Source organism: Acipenser ruthenus, chromosome 24, assembly GCF_902713425.1.
Source record: "Acipenser ruthenus chromosome 24, fAciRut3.2 maternal haplotype, whole genome shotgun sequence".
Lineage (NCBI taxonomy): Eukaryota > Metazoa > Chordata > Actinopteri > Acipenseriformes > Acipenseridae > Acipenser > Acipenser ruthenus.
Window position 1 is genome coordinate 2,539,417 of NC_081212.1, and position 12,703 is coordinate 2,552,119.

At 46.7% G+C, this 12,703-nt stretch overlaps 1 protein-coding gene across 1 annotated transcript in view; it reads left to right on the top strand.

Moving 5' to 3' along the window:
• Positions 1-12,703, top strand: part of LOC117430651 (ankyrin repeat domain-containing protein 13B-like) — a 28,419-nt gene that overhangs the window by 4,635 nt on the left and 11,081 nt on the right. The window lies entirely within an intron of this gene.

The window sequence follows — 12,703 nt, forward strand, 5'->3', positions numbered from 1 at the left end:
CTCAGCTGCTAGTGTGTAACAAATCCACCTGTTTGTTTTTTGGGCGTTGTGAGAAGCGAAGGTAGGCCCTGTGGGGAGGTTGCAGTTCTGGGAAGCAGAGGCTGTTTTGCAGGGAGCTGCTGGTAACAGGTGAAGGAGGCTGGCAGTGCGGCCATAACCAGCACGGCTAACCCCAGGGATTCGGTCACACGGAACAAGAAACAAAGTTAAGAGAAGCACTTAGACAGGGGTGCGCTTTACAAACGCTTCCTTCCACGGATTGATTGGGCAACGTTGTGCAGATAAACAGCTGTTTATTTTGGGGGTTTTTGGCCACGCAGGTGCATCAAGCAGTCAGGGACACCACTAGAACGCTTTTTGTATTGAACGGGACACCGTGCATGGGAGTGTTGCAGGGAATGGAATTCCAGTTAGCAATGAAACAAAAAAACAAGGAATAGCAAAAACAGTGCAGGGACCTCATAATCCCATAAGAAGCGCCAGGATAGAGTGACTGATTGGTGAGAAATGAAGGCGGTTTTCATTTCATAGTGTGAACTGCAATACCAGGCAATGTACTAGAAGCGTATTTGTATGAAGGATTCATTTTTCTAGAATCCTGCTCCTGGAGAGCTCCAGATGGATGTCCTGTAAGCTCGTTTCTGTTAGACGCGTATTGCTATGATGTACTTGTTTGTTAGCTGCTTGGCTGTGCAGTGAGAGCTGCTCATCTGAACGAGTGATCGGGCGGTAGCTTTCGCTGCCTCAGCCTAGCTCTCAGATGCTGGCTGACAGACACTCGGGGATCACAGTTCTTTCAGCTGACTGATCATGGCTCTCCTCGTGCAGACTCGCAGTGGCTCAAAAGCAGAGCGCTCCACTCGCTGTTTTTCTCACAGCCCCCTCATACCACGTGTGGACGTCACTGAAGAAGTCACTCGTTTCCATGCATTTTTAAGTAGAATGTAAAACCTCGGTATATTTTCTGAATAGAAGTTTGCCACATTTGTCAGGTGTTAGATGCTATTATATAGCATCCTGGTGCAATTCTCCCAAATTAATTTTCCACCCCTGCCAATTCTAGACTACCAATTCTAGATTCCATAGCATGTTAACACGATGCGCTGGATATATATTCCACAAACAAACTAATAAAGCAATCGTGGTGTCGCAGTGTGATCGTTCTCCGGGCATCCCTGCAGGGTGGATGTGGATCGGTCCGAGCCCTCGGCCGGATTAGCTTTCAAGTCACACCTGCCACCGGGCTGTGAACAAACAGCCAGCCGGTTATTTATCTAAACACTATTTTTAAAATGCTACAGGACTCTGCGTTTTTGAAGTGAGACTCTGTGCAATCAGACTTCAGCTACTGTGAATAACATGGAATAGCAATGTGTGATCTAATCTCACACCTGCAGCACCACTGCAGATACCTGCCTCTTAAACACAGTCTCCCCTCTCCTTAGAAAAGTGTGCAGTACACTTCACTACACCAACTAAACTCTTGGAAGCATTGTTTACTGACTCCCAGCTAACTGCTCCGGGTCTAATACACAGCATCGTTTATTTCATGAAATGCCTTCGCCTCTGTCTGTGTCTGTACAGGGTACTGTTGTGACGAGATAAACGCATTTGGAATCCCAGTGAAAGCAAATGGCAGATTGATTCCACTTGACACATTTCCTAATACTTCCCAGAACAGAGCCTGACCACCTATAAACCTGCACTAAAACTTTAAGACGACAAATGTTTCGGCTGACGCCTTCCTCTGTGTTCTCAAGCTGAGGGCTCCTGGAGCGAGGGTCACAGCCAGGTTTGTCTATCTGTTTGCTTGTCGAATGTCATCTACTGCTGGCCGCTGTTTTGTTTCTGCTTAAGTCCGCTTGCCGCTCAGAAACACAAAACAAACAGCATCAGGAGGTTCGAAGAGGCGTGGCGAGGTGGGACAGGGGTGGGTAGAGGGAGGCACCCCGTCTCCAAGCCACATTGTTGGGATAACAGAGCCTCAGAGGGACCCTGGATAAAGTCCCAGGTGAGAGGCTACACTTTGTTTGCAAATAAACAAATACAGCAAATCGGTGAGTGCGCTGCTGCTGTATCTGTGGAAGCACACGCGCAGCTCTGCGCTGCAGCTGTGTCTGTGGAAGCACAAGCGCAGCTCTGCGCTGTGTCTGTGGAAGCACACGCGCAGCTCTGCGCTGCGGCTGTATCTGTGGAAACACACGCGCAGCTCTGCGCTGCGGCTGTGTCTGTGGAAGCACACGCGCAGCTCTGCGCTGTGTCTGTGGACGCACACGCACAGCTCTGCGCTGTGTCTGTGGAAGCACACGCGCAGCTCTGCGCTGCGGCTGTATCTGTGGAAGCACACGCGCAGCTCTGCGCTGCGGCTGTATCTGTGGAAGCACACGCGCAGCTCTGCGCTGCGGCTGTATCTGTGGAAGCACACGCGCAGCTCTGCGCTGCGGCTGTATCTGTGGAAGCACACGCGCAGCTCTGCGCTGCGGCTGTATCTGTGGAAGCACACGCGCAGCTCTGCGCTGCGGCTGTATCTGTGGAAGCACACGCGCAGCTCTGTGCTGAGGAAGATCGTGGGAGCTGTCTTCTATGAGTCTGCTTTAATCAGCTGAAATGATGGATTATCAGTCGTTTAGGAAGGATCAATATTATCGACGGTGGGTATAGCGTTGCCTCTGTGTGGATGGATGGTTAGGTCTTGGTTACACGATACCGTGCTTGTTTGTTTGTTTGTTTCCTCAACAACGTAATTCCCTGCTTTTCATTTGCAGCTAAACTTCCTCCGGTGCGGTTCTGACTCCAGTTTCATTTCCAGGTATCAGTGAACAAACAGGATCCAGATTAATTAGAGGATTGCTTTGAGTTTCACAATATATTTTCAAAAAGGCAGAACGCAAAGCTCCACTGCACATGTAGGTAACAACAGACAATAGTCTAGAAAAGTACAGCTTTGTTTTCATCTGGACTCATTTATGCCTTGAGAAAACGCTGTACTCTGTTTTACAGACTGGTGACGCTGCACCTCCCTTCGAAACTGAATGTTATCCCGTGCGGCTGTGGCATTAGAGACTGCACATTGGTCTTGTTTATTGCACTGCGGTTAAGATCGTAATCATGGCTTAAAATAAAAGTTCTTTGCGTTGTATGGCGAGCAGGGCAGGAGGTCACTCTCTACAGCAATCAAGCAACAGCAATAACAGTAAAACGCTGCTCTCGAAGTGGGGTCTTCCGTGCCACTGCTTTTGTAGGAAGGTGATGTAGATGGCTGCCCCAGGACAGTGTCGAAGGGGTTAAATGCGAAGCTGGGGCTGCTGTCCCATTCTCTACACTTTGCACCCACGCAAGATCGCAAGATCAGATGCGTTTGCTATACATTCAAGCGTTTTGTGTTGGCTGTGTTCCTGAGCGTGTGACGCCAGGGCACTGGATATTTGAGAACCGTTTCTTTCGCGCCGGTAACGACACTGTATTACCGGTGGTTTGAAATCCTTGACAAGATTAACAGCGTCTTATACAGGTCGTTGGCATCCACATTAGCACGAGGAGGGCTATTTGGGTGTACAATTGCACGGAAACTCAATTATAAAGGCAATTTAGATCCTCGAGACAGTGAAATGGGATTGCTGTAAAGTTAATTTACTTATCGCTGGGGCCGTGCCGGGGGTACTCCTGGCTGGAGGCGCGGTGCAATGTCTCACCGCAGCTCTGGGGAGGGGGGAGAGGATTTTGGAATCGGCATTTTGTTTCAAAATAATTTTTTTTTTTTTGCATTGTTTTTACCATTTCGAAGGCAATCTGGAATGAATGGGTTTTCTTGCCCTGTGATGTTTCTCTGCTGCCTTGTTGTGAGTCAGACTCTGGCTGGCGGAAGTCTGTTCTCAAAAAAGGCTTGCAGAGAAAATAACTGGCTGTGTATTTACAGTTCTGCTGAATCCCAGACTCTGATCTAAGCTCTAGACCGCCTCCCATCCTCCCCTTTGCACCCTTTCCTACAAAAAGCTTCAGATTGCATTTGTATTATTATTATTATTCTTTTTTATTTCCATTTCATGATAGCACAGTAGTTGTATTCAGGGACGTTGTGGAAAGATTGTGGTCTTTGAGTTCCTCATTCCAGAAAGCACGGCCGGCTCTATTGCTCTAATACTGCACTGTAGAACAGATGGAGTTGAAATGTCATTAATGATGTTCCAGCAAATCAAAGTCTGGGCACTCAGCATTCGACAGCAGGTGTGAAGTTCGCTGGAAGAGGGCTAGAGACAGAGAGAAGGGAAATGGATAAAGCTCTGTATCGAGGCAGCATGTTGCAAACACAATAAAACTGATTGAAATCCATTAAGATGCCGTTAGACCAGGGGTCTGGAGGGCCGTTTCACTCCAGGTTTAACAGGTAGAACGATGGACAGTAATGAGCTACTTCAGGGTCTGGATGGAGGGTTAATTGGTTCAGTTAAACAATTTAGAACCGGGTTGGAACAAAGACCAGGAGTGGAAGGGCCAGCCTCGGCCGCCCCTGCATTAAAGCTATTTGAAGATGAGCTTGTGGTTGGTTCGGGGACTGCCTTGCAGTACCAGCGAATAAACAACTGATTTATTTGAAGAGATCCGATAGAGACGTTTGTTTGGAATCCAGGGATCACGCCCAGAAAGAGCACTGGCATTGAGACGCTTCCCCATTGTGCCATGGAGGCAGCCTGTTCACCAGAGTTTAGGGTTAAACCCACCCCATGAGAGAGTAATGCCTAAAGAGATGACAGCCTGAATCAAGTCAGCACTGAGAGTGTGGAGGAGCGGAAACCACAGACTGCGGCGCAATCAATAATGCACAGGCCCGTTTAGGATCAGAGAGAGAGGCAGGGGCAGGGAGGGAGGGAGGGAGAGAGGGGCAGGGAGGGAGGCAGGAGGGGTGCTTCCTCAGCACAGCAGCAGAGAGCTCTCTCCCCACAGGGCTCCCTGGCCTGAGATTAAGAATGTAATATTAAAATATAAGTAACATCATTAAATTTGCAGAGTGATACTGTACCTCGAAAAAAAATGCGCTGAGTAACATTGCAGTTCAAATGGAGGGCTCTTTTTTAATGCCTACCCCATTACCATTAAAGATTGTACAGTATTTCATCGAGATTACTCATGACTTCAAGGTGATGTTGCAATGTTGTTAAAATGAGAGGGTAAGTTACTCCCAGACCCCAAACCTTATCTGCAGCGCTGAACTTATTTAAAAGGACAGACTTACACCATGTCTTATGCTGTAAGAGAGAGGGAGAAATGACTATGCAGTAGTGTAGTTGATTTTGTTTGTAAGGTTTGCTCTCTCCTCCTCCACCCTCAATCGCTCTGCTCTGTCACACTGAACTGGAGTATCAGATTACTGCACATTGCACCCCAATGGTTCTCTGTAGAGATGGCCTCCCTCCTACATGCACTAAGCGATTACATTTGAATATGGGATGTCTGACTGCCACTTTCATTACACTTTTGCTCTTCAGTGAAAGAAGCCTGTACCTCTGCTAAACTGATATACTGTAGAAAAAAAAACTACGAGTTGACTGCCAACGAAATATTATGGGATGGGAGCACAGTATAGCCTAGTTACAGCTGAAGGACTGGGAGTGGGGGAGCAGTGTGGCCTAGTGATTAGAGCTGAGGGACCGGGAGAGATGGAAGCAGTGTGGCCTAGTGGTTAGAGCTGAGGGACAGGGAGAGCACAGCAGCAGCAGGAGGTAAGGATGTTGCATAGTATTATTTGGAATTATTCCTGAACGAGAGTACACCTGCGATACTCATCCCATTCTAACCAGGCCCTAGCAACAGCAGACCGGCAGCCAGTTAAAAATATCAACAGTGTTGACAACAGCAGCCTGAACTCTGTAATTTCCGTCTCTCGAGCTGTCTTGGTCGGGTGGTTGAATCATCCCCTCCCTGGAGTTGGGGGAGCTGTGTATTAATAGCACTTTGTGGGTGTCACATGGGGTGTGTTGTCTTTCTCTCGGTTGGCTCCGGTGCAGTCAGGCGCCCTCAGTGAGTGCTGTGGTTCCAGGAGATGATGCAGTAATGGCTTATCCATGTACCTCACTGTCACTCTCAATTAGACTGGGCAGAGCAGATCAACCTGCCTCCCAAACTCTGCAGCTCACAGCGGTTTGAATTGCCGGCTACAGTGCACTGCGCTACCCTGCCCTCCACAAGCCCCGGGCAGCTATGTAAGCCTGAGGCTGTACTAAGAGTTTAGGATTTAGGGCCTCAAACCCCCATTCACGATCTCTCTCGCTGTCCCTCTCACCATACCCCCCCACTGTGTCTGTCTGTCTGTCTGTCTCTCTCTCTCTCTCTCTCTCTTTCTCTCCTCCACTGTCTCTTTGAAACAGCTCTGTGCTTTCGCTAATTAGCACTTGTTAATTTGTGCTCTGTCGCAGGGCACTGTGCCACCCAGGGGGCGTGGGTAGAGGAGCGGGGAGCGGGGAGCACCCCCCCCCCCCCGCCGATGCTCACAGCACTGTCTGCAGAATGTCAACTGTAACCCACACAGAAACACACAGGGAGTTTATGCGTTCAGTTTGCTGCATAATTGTGTTGGAGTAATGACACTGGCCTAGATTTTCCACTACCTCTTATCAAGATGTGCTGAAAGTGCTCCTTGATTGAAGTTAAATATCCCAGTCTAGAGTTCAATGTGCAAAGCAAACGTTATTTCGGAGTAAAGAGAACAATCACAGGAGGTGTGGCTGTAGCATTGTTTCTCACCTTACTAATGCTTAATCATACAGATCAGTGGAAAACATGACCCATTGTTCTGCGCACAGGGAAGGGGCTTATTAAAACGTTATCTACAGATCAACAGTGGTGAAGCACTGGGGAACGAATAGAATTAGCAGGGGAAAGAATGTCCTAATGAAAGGTTCCCATAGTAAACGCACAGCAACGGTGAAACAAAGCATAGTAAAGAATAGCGAGGTATGATAAAGCACATTAATAACCATGGCAAACCAAGGCAAACTATAGTAAATGATGGTGTGCATGTGTGTGTGTATATATATACTGTATATAGACAGATAGATAGTGCAGACCAGGCTGGCTCCTTTCATTCCTAGTAAAGTCCCAAACGACCTCACTTTTCACAACATCAGTCATCTCCCCTCGTCGGCACCGTCCCTGCATCTCAATCCAAGTGAGCATCTATGGGATGAACTTGAGTACGGCAGTCATGAACAGCGTCCTCCGCCTTCCCTCAACGTCACACCAAGCTGTGCTGCTATGGTAGTAAATGGATAGTATTTACCAGACAGGTCCCTGCACTGGGATGGATAACTTGCTTATTAATAGATTTGTCATATTAACTGTGTTTTCGGGGGTCGTACGGTATCCAGTTGTTAAAACATTTAATTAAAAAGTGCATCAAACGCAACGTGTTTCCAGCTGCTTCTTCTCCTTCTAGAAGACTACATAAAAAAAAAAAATGGCAAATTGATTAAAAACGGTATTCCACTAATTAAACACAACGCCATGTGCTAATTAACAGCCCATAACCAAACCAGGTGGAAAGTAATTGAGCAGCTGATATTAATTTGGAGACGTTGTATTTTCGTTTTTTTATATAGAACCTTGTTTTTAGTGCACTGGTTTTGTGAGGGGGTGGACGACAGACAGACAGACAGACAAAACTTCAGTCTTCAATGCTGTCAGTCCCACACCTATAACTATATTCAGACAGACAGACAGATGGTTTCAGTCTCCTGCTCTGAGTGCCCCTCGCTTTTCCCAGCCTTGCGATTTATTGGCAGTAAAATCAACTCGGACCAAATGGCAGTGACAGGCTGAAATAACTTGTGTGAATCATGACTTCCTCAGCAGTGACTCTGCAGAAATACCCAGCACAGATATAAATACAATCGTTACTCCTCAGCCAAGGAGACCTGAATGCATTTCAACAGCACTGTCCTAAACAGCAAGCGATTAACCCTGCAAAACCCTTCCTTCTCAGGACTGAGAACCAGAACATGAGAAAATACAGAGCTACAGGAACCTGATCAAATCACACGATCACCCTGAAAAACATGAGAAAATACAGAGCTACAGGAACCTGATCACCCAGAAAAACATGAGAAAATACAGAGCTACAGGAACCTGATCAAATCTCACAATCACCCAGAAAAACATGAGAAAATACAGAGCTACAGGAACCTGATCAAATCACACGATCACCCAGAAAAACATGAGAAAATACAGAGTACAGGAACCTGATCAAATCACATGATCACCCAGAAAAACATGAGAAAATACAGAGCTACAGGAACCTGATCACCCAGAAAAACATGAGAAAATACAGAGCTACAGGAACCTGATCACCCAGAAAAACATGAGAAAATACAGGAGCTACAGGAACCTGATCACCCAGAAAAACATGAGAAAATACAGAGCTACAGGAACCTGATCACCCAGAAAAACATGAGAAAATACAGAGCTACAGGAACCTGATCACCCAGAAAAACATGAGAAAATACAGAGCTACAGGAACCTGATCACCCTGAAAAACATGAGAAAATACAGAGCTACAGGAACCTGATCACCCAGAAAAACATGAGAAAATACAGAGCTACAGGAACCTGATCACCCAGAAAAACATGAGAAAATACAGAGCTACAGGAACCTGATCAAATCACACGATCACCCAGAAAAACATGAGAAAATACAGAGCTACAGGAACCTGATCACCCAGAAAAACATGAGAAAATACAGAGCTACAGGAACCTGATCAAATCACACGATCACCCAGAAAAACATGAGAAAATACAGAGCTACAGGAACCTGATCAAATCTCACGATCACCCAGAAAAACATGAGAAAATACAGAGCTACAGGAACCTGATCACCCAGAAAAACATGAGAAAATACAGAGCTACAGGAACCTGATCAAATCACACGATCACCCAGAAAAACATGAGAAAATACAGAGCTACAGGAACCTGATCAAATCTCACGATCACCCAGAAAAACATGAGAAAATACAGAGCTACAGGAACCTGATCACCCAGAAAAACATGAGAAAATACAGAGCTACAGGAACCTGATCAAATCACACGATCACCCAGAAAAACATGAGAAAATACAGAGCTACAGGAACCTGATCAAATCACACGATCACCCAGAAAAACATGAGAAAATACAGAGCTACAGGAACCTGATCAAATCACACGATCACCCAGAAAAACATGAGAAAATACAGAGCTACAGGAACCTGATCAAATCACACGATCACCCAGAAAAACATGAGAAAATACAGAGCTACAGGAACCTGATCAAATCTCACGATCACCCAGAAAAACATGAGAAAATACAGAGCTACAGGAACCTGATCACCCAGAAAAACATGAGAAAATACAGAGCTACAGGAACCTGATCAAATCACACGATCACCCAGAAAAACATGAGAAAATACAGAGCTACAGGAACCTGATCACCCAGAAAAACATGAGAAAATACAGAGCTACAGGAACCTGATCAAATCACACGATCACCCAGAAAAACATGAGAAAATACAGAGCTACAGGAACCTGATCACCCAGAAAAACATGAGAAAATACAGAGCTACAGGAACCTGATCAAATCACACGATCACCCAGAAAAACATGAGAAAATACAGAGCTACAGGAACCTGATCACCCAGAAAAACATGAGAAAATACAGAGCTACAGGAACCTGACCAATCTCACGAGTTATATATATATATATATATATATATATGTAATGTGTAAAATAAACCTCTTGTTAAGAGTGGGTGTCAGGCTGTTCTATTATCACCTGCCTGCATCGACAGCTCAACCCCCCCCCACCCCCCACACTTTCCGAAGGAACTGAACAACAAAAAAAAAAATAACACGTCATCCCTGTTCACATTGAGGCAGGCTCTGATGACACTACAGACCACAGGGATGCAAATAAGACTCCAATTGCACAGCAGATTCACCCGTTCCAGGTTTTACTACGAGCTTGATTAGCCACAGCGGATAGGCAACAAGCTCAGGTGTGTTTTATTAAACTCATCGTAAAACCAGGACTGGATCAAACTGCTGTGCAACGGGAGCCTTATTTCCATCCATAAAATGTTTACTCCATTTATTCTAAATAACCCAGCAATAATCACAGGTAGGAATACAGAAACATACTACAGAACTTTATTTTTCAAAAATGAATAGCTGAAAATACAAGAATAACGACCGAATGACAAATAAATGCATAAGTGAGCTGTAACGGATCAGTGATATGACAGAATCACAACCACAGTCACGCAGGTGTGCCCGGGTTCAGCTACAAGCCCAGTTCCATATTGCATTGTAACTGCAATTCATTCCGGACGGCACGACTGGACCCGAGCTCGGGTCTGTCGTAGTCCATTTTATTATCCTGCCCAGGTCGGCCTGTCCAAACCAGACCGTGAGGTCGCTGTGCCCGAGATCCATTTCACTGCTGTCAGTGACTCGCAAGCACAGTTCTGTACAAGCCTGAACTGGGGTCATAGTGAGGAGTAGGACCTCATCACACGCTACAGTACAGCACGGTAATAGTTTACTGTTGTACAGTGCGGTAGTGTAGCATTAGAGTGAGTACAGTGCTTCCCTTTTATAGCACTGTAGCGGGGAGCCTGCAGGTATGTGCAATTTGTATTCCGCTTTCTAAAGAGAAGTGCTAGAGTGATGGCATTATGGGTCAAACGTCAGTCATTCCCATACCTGCGAGGCAGCACTGATACTGTGAGTGCATCACTATATGATAATAATGGGTGGGCAGTTTTTTCAATCGGCTCATCCAGTTGATATTCATCGTAACAGGGTGGTTACTATGGGAAGCACACACGCTCATTAACACCAGCGACAGAGCGTGACCCCAGCACGAGCCAACAGAATAACTCGCTGACAAAGACTGCGGCAGGAAACTGATGCTCACCAGAGATCAGAGACAATACCGCATATAGAATCCCACCCCTCGGGTGGGCATTCGATTCTCATTTATCACACACCACCCCATGCGTCATTCTCTGCATACTGTACAGTACAACCTTAGCTTTGGCTTCTTATTCCCCTAAAATGTAAGTGTTCTTTAAGCTTCCATGCTGCCTGCTGAGTGGAGATGTATAATTCAGCAGCATCAACAGCAATAATAGGACTCATGACTACCCAGAGAGCAGGAGAGGAGAGAGGAGAGAGAGAGAGAGGGAGGAGAGAGAGAGGAGAGAGAGAGGGGGAGAGAGGAGAGAGAGGAGAGAGAGAGGAGAGAGGAGAGAGAGAGGGAGAGATCGGAGAGAGAGAGAGAGGAGAGAGGGGGAAGAGAGAGGAGAGAGAGAGAGAGAGGAGAGGGAGGGGGGAGAGAGGAGAGGGAGAGAGAGGAGAGGGAGAGAGAGGAGAGATGAAGAGAAAGGGAGGGAGAGAGAGGAGAGAACAGTAATTCACTGGGATTCATGACTCTTCAGGGTCGGCTGTCACCTGGAGATTAAGAAGGAAGCGAGGGAGGGAAAGAGGGGGCAGAAACAGAGAGAGAGAGACAGGCTGTGTAAATTCACAGGACACAACGCTCCCCATCACTGTCACCCTGAGATTAGAAGCAGTAGTGGGAAGGAGGGAGGGAGGGAGGGAGTAAGAGAGTCTCTGCTTGTTAACCAGACAGGAAAGCACATTTCTTTCCAAATGATCTTCAAACCTAATGCAGAACTTGTCACAACAATAGCAGGTCCCATTATAATAGTTTCTCACAGCAAAGTGTAAATAAAGCATAGTGAAAGCATGGTACACCCCAGGGAGGTAATGGAAAGCATGGTACACCCCAGGGAGGTAATGGAAAGCATGGTACACCCCAGGGAGGTAATGGAAAGCATGGTACACCCCAGGGAGGTAATGGAAAGCATGGTACATCCCAGGGAGGTATTGGAAAGCATTGTAAACCCCACCCCTGCAGAATCGGTGGGGTTGCCACTGCTGCTGATGCTGTGGTCTGCTAGGATTTCTGCCAGGGTGATGCACCAGTAACGGTATCCCAATGGTATTTCTCAAACTGGTAATACATCCATGCACATGTGTGTTGCATTCATATTTGAGGGATAGGCAGGGATGGAAATAAGACTCCTATTGCACAGCAGTTTCTCCCATTCCAGGTTTTGCTACGAGCTTGATTAGCCACAGTGTATAAGTAATAAGATCAGGTGTGTCTTATTAAACTCATGGTAAAACCAGGAATGGATCACGCTGCTTTGCAATGGGAGTCTTACAGTATTCCTGGATATGGTTGGACTCGCCCTTGGAATATTATCACACAGTAACCTGTGGATGAATCGCTGGCTCCTGTGTGTGTTCAAGATGACCCGCTGTTTGCTGTTTTCTGTAAGGAATCCGTTTAGTTGAGTGTGTAACTGTGTGTTTGTGGTTGTGTATTCCCAGTGCCCTAACCCCCCAACCCCGTTTCTCAGCTCTGTTTATCGGGCGCCCTGCCCACTCCGGTTTGGGGACTGGGCCTCGTTCCAGACGCTCATCGATTCCTAATTACAGGCAGCACAAAGCAGGAGGGAAGTTTGGCTGCGTGGCTTAGTGGTTAGAGCTGTGGGGACTGGGAGGAAGGGAGAGGGGCACGCAGTGTGTGCCACTGGTTAGAGCTGAAGGACCAGAAGAGAGGGGAGCAGTGTGGCCCTCGTGCTTCGAGCTGAGGGAGTGTGGCTGGTTAAATC